This window comes from Tupaia chinensis, unplaced genomic scaffold (assembly GCF_000334495.1).
Source record: "Tupaia chinensis unplaced genomic scaffold, TupChi_1.0 Scaffold000081_1, whole genome shotgun sequence".
Classification (NCBI taxonomy): Eukaryota; Metazoa; Chordata; class Mammalia; order Scandentia; family Tupaiidae; genus Tupaia; species Tupaia belangeri.
The window spans coordinates 3341482-3346267 of NW_006159542.1; the positions used below are offsets into that span (position 1 = coordinate 3341482).

General features: G+C 49.4%; 1 pseudogene; it reads right to left on the reverse strand.

The window, feature by feature from the left end:
• Nucleotides 1-538: 538 nt before the first annotated feature.
• Nucleotides 539-939, reverse strand: LOC102474878 (SUZ domain-containing protein 1 pseudogene; annotated as a pseudogene).
• Nucleotides 940-4786: the final 3847 nt, after the last annotated feature.

The window sequence follows — 4786 nt, forward strand, 5'->3', positions numbered from 1 at the left end:
GCCATGCCGCAATCCCTTCTCCGTTCTCCTCTCAGGATCTTGGGCACGCACGCACACGCGCCCGGCGTGAGTTTTAAGCCACCGGGTCTGGGACACGAACCGCGGTCGACTACGTGGGAGTCCAGTGACATAGCCATTACGCTAACTGCTGGTCCCCTCATCTGTGTTTTGAAATCCCAAATTAATGAGCATGATAAACTGTTATTGCTGGCACTGGCTTTACCCCAAGTGGCACTGTCTGAATCTCTAGTCTGAGTCCTGGGTGGGTCCCAACTCTCCCCTGATCCTCCCCGGTTCCCTTTCCATTGACTTGGGGCAGCCCTTGTTGATGCACCAATCACAGTGGGAAACGGGGAAGGGGGGGCTCACAGTGCATGGGGCTCAAGGTCACAGTGGGCGGAGCAAGGGGGATCACAGTGCAAGTAAGTCAGGTGTTCCCTCTGCTCAAGCCCAGCTGTAGGCCACTGCAGTGCAACCCGCGGCCGACGACCCAGGAGGTGGTGACTGCGGCAGCAGGGGCATCCTTTTTTGCCTGCATTTATCTGCGCTATTTGAAGCCTTGTGACCCATCAGGACTCAAAGGCTGTCTGATCACATTATTGAGTTGCCTGCTGTCTTCCGGCTGAGATCCTGGTTGGCCCGTCAGGGGTGGGTTTCTCCTGCTCCCCCTCAGGGCTGGCACTGCCTAGGATCCACTTCCGAGCCTCCGTACTCAGCCTCTGCTGTGCTAGACCTGATCGGAAGGGCTGCCCTGTGGGTGGAGTTGGGGCTGCTCACCACACCGTTGCTGGTAGGCCTCTTGAGGATCTGTGGAGGGGCCGTGGGAAGGCTCTCGTCCTGAAGCACAATGGGCACTTGGGGAGGAGACTTGGATTTCCTGCCCGCTGCCTGCCGCCTCCTCCCAGCTCTCAGCGACCTCCTCATCTTCCATCTTACTCGCCCCCCCTCGCCCCCTCCCCCAGTGTGCTTTTCAAGCCACGTGGGCCAGGACTTGAACCATGGCTGGTCATGCTGGTGTGAAAACTGGTAACCTTTTCTCTGAGTGACAAATTCTTGCTCTAGGGTCTGAGCCCTTGGGTTGTGGGAGGGAGGATTAAAGAAAACAATTGTTCTGACACTTTTTAAACAGGAAAGACTATTCAGCACTTTAGCAATAGGTGTCAAGGAGGTCAGCAGATGGCATTGGTGGTTAGGGGTACTGGACTCCCAGTGGTGGAAAATGGTTCAAGTCCCAGACCTGGCAGCTTGCTTTCTCACTTTCTCTCTCTCTCTCTTGCTTTGTCCCTCTCTGGTCAAATTAAAATAAGTAAATAAATAAAGGTAAATGAAATGATTCTTAAAAACATAAATAAATAAAAAATATAGGGGTTGGGACCAGAAGTTGGTGTAATGGCTATGTTGCTGGACTCCCATGTAGCCGACTACAGTTCGAGCCCCGGACTCAGTGGCTTAAACTCACGCCGGGTGTGTGTGCATGTGTGCCTAAGATCCCAAGAGGAGAATAGAGGAGAAGGGATTACGGTGTGGCCATCCCCCCTGGGGGGTGATTTCTCACTTTCTGTCTCTCTGTCTCTGTCTTTCTGGCAAGTGCAAACGCCCTATAGCAAAAAATCTCTCCAGAGGAAAAAAAAAAGTCAAGAATGTCAAAATAGGAGAAATGGGCTTATCTGCAAATAAATAGGAATGCATATTTTGTACAGACAAGGAGCCGGTATGCATGGGTGATGGCAGATAGAGAATGACTAAGAGGCCTCAAGGCTGGGGGGAATTCCTGACCACATGAGATCCTTGCTGAGAATGGCACAGGGTGATCAGATATCAAGGGTGGGGGAGAGTCTCTAAACCAACCGGACTCTTGCTAAAACTGGGCCCTTGAGGACAAGGCCCAAGAATGAGGCCTAAGCAAGAACAGAGCTCAGGGGACCAGCAGTTAGCGTAATGGCTGTGTTGCTGGACTCCCACATAGTCAACCGCTGTTCGCGTCCCGGACCCGGTGGCTTAAAACTCAAGCCGGGCGCATGTGCGTGCGTGCGTGCCCAAGATCCCGAGAGGAGAATGGAGGAGAAGGGATTGTGGCGTGGCCATCTCCCCTGGGGGGTGATTTCTCGCTTTCTGTCTCTCTATCTCTCTCTGTCTGTCTGGCGAGTGCATGCGCCCTATAGTGAAAACCTCTCAAAAAAAAGAACAGAGCTCAGAGGAGTCTGGCTGAAGTTTGGGCAGAGTCTTTGTCGTGGAGAAGCATCTGGGGTCCTCTTGGCTGCCTCTGTTTGCCTGGAACTTCACCTCACCAGCCTAGGCAAAGTGATAGACCACATGCGTGTATATACATGAGAGAGATGCACACATTCCACAAGGCCTGGTCACACCACAATCACCTTCCTCCAGTCCTTCGACCCTTCAGATCCCGGGCATTCATGCCCGTGCCCAGTGTGTTTCAGGATAACCAAGCCAGAGATTCGAACTGTGGGCATGTAACTGGGGCCTGCTTAGCCAGACTGACTCCATCTTGTTAAAATCAAACACTGTTTGGGACCAGCAGATGGTGTAATGGTTGTCACTGGACTCCCATGAAGTCAACCGCAGTTCGAGTCGTGGACCCCGTGGCTTAAAACACACCGAGCACTTGTACGTGTGTGTCCAAGATCCTAAGAGGAGAATGGAGGAAAAGGAATTGAAGCATGGCTATCCCCGTTAGAGGGTGATTTCTTGCTTTCTGTCTTTCTTGTCTCTCTGGCAAGCACATGTGCCTGTACCAAAAAAACTCTCTGGAGAAAAAAAAAAAAAAAAAAAAGCTAAAACTGTTTGGTAGGTGGTGTGGAGGTTAAGGTGTTGGATCCCACATGGCCAGCTGCCCAGTTCAAATGCTGGACCAAGTGTTTTGAAAATCACACAGGCCGCATGTGGGTCCCTGCTCGAATTCCTGAGAGGTGACTGGAGAAGAGATGGTGCTGCAGCCATTCCCCCGAGGGATGATTTCTCACTTTTTCTCTCTCTTACTTTGTCTCCCTCTGGTGAGTGCATGTGCCCCATAGCAAAAACAAAAAAAACAAAAAAAACAAAAAAAAAACCCTGTTTCTCTCTCAGCCTGGTAACTCTGTTTGCAGTTTCTCACAGGAGCTCCAAGGAGACAAACAGCCAGCCTGGAGCTCAATGAGAAGCGCTCTGCCCCAGTGACAAACTCCTGTCTGAAAGACTAATTACTCATTTTTGTCCCCCAGCTAAAAAATTAACCTGATCTATGTTTTTCTATAGATAGCCAATAGCCCCATAGTTTTTTTTAGAGGTTTTTGCTATAGGGCACATGCGCTCACCAGACAGACAGAGACAGAGAGACAGAAAGCGAGAAACACCCCTCAGAAGGGATGGCCACGCCGCAATCCCTTCTCCTCCATTCTCCTCTCGGGATCTTGGGCATGCACGCACATGTGCCCGGCGTGAGTTTAAGCCACCGGGTCCGGGACTACGTGGGAGTCCAGCGACATAGCCATTACGCTAACTGCTGGTAACCAGCCCAAGATATTTTTACAAGTCTTCCTGGTGCAGCCACACTGGAACCAATTTTCCTTTCCACTCTCCTCAACAATTTTGTCTCTGTTTTATTGAGTGGCAAGGGGTGGGACCTGTTTTGGGTCCCTGGATGGGGCGTAGAGCCCCTCGTCCAACAACAGTCCCTATGTTGGATGTGGAGCCTCTTGAGCAACATGTTACCGCTGCACCAGTCAGCCCAAATGTGAAGGATTTAACCTATAGCTTAACTTGAATTGTTACGCAATATTTTTACTAACACTTTTTTTTTTTAAGAATTATTTTATTTAAATTCATTTTTAGCTATCTATTTATTTTAATTTGACCAGAGAAGGACAGAGTGAGAGGGAAAGGAGGAGACAGACAGGAGTTTCTTGTCACTGGGGCCGAGCGTTTCTCATTGTCTGAGCTCCAGGTTAGCTGTTTATCTCCTTGGAGTTCCTGTGAGAAACTGCAGTTACCAGGCTGAGAGAGGAACAGGTTGTTTTGCTATAGGGCACATGCACTCACCAGAAGGAGACAAAGAGAGAGAAAGCAAGCCTCTGGGTCCAGGACTCAAACCATGGTCAGCCATGTGGGAGTCTAGTGCCCTTAACCACCACACCAACTGCTGGCCCCTCTTTTTTTTCGTTTTCTTAGAGATTTTTGCTATAGGGTGCGTGTACTCATCAGAGACAGACAGAGGCAGAAAGCAAGAAATCACCCCCCAGGGTAATGGCCACACTGCAATTCCTCCTCCTCATTCTCCTCTTGAAATTTGGAGAACACACACGTGCTCGGCATGAGTTTTAAGCTGTCGGGTCTGGGACTTGAACCTCAGTCAACTACATGAGTGTCCAGTGACATAACTAGTATGTTTTCTGCTGTTCCCAACTTTTTCTTTGTTGATAAGTCATAGTGTTTATGGGACTGGCCGAACATTTTGTAGATATTCTAGAATGAATATTTCTGGATGGGTATGCTGTTTGCCCTTGGGACCATTTCCAGAGGCATTAAATGGTTGTTTTAATAGTTTTCATGTTTCCCAGGGGAGGGAGTCAGGAGAGCACCTCATGCTGCCAGAAGTCAATCTTCAGAACTATGTCTTTTTTTTTTTTAAAGAATTATTTACTTATGGGGCCAGCAGGTGGTGTGGTGATTGAGTTGCTGGACTCCCACATAGCCGACTACAGCATGAATCCTGGACCCAGTGGCTTGCTTTCTCACTTTCCCTCTCTCTCTGACCAATTTAAAATAATAAGTATAAAAAATAATTATTTAT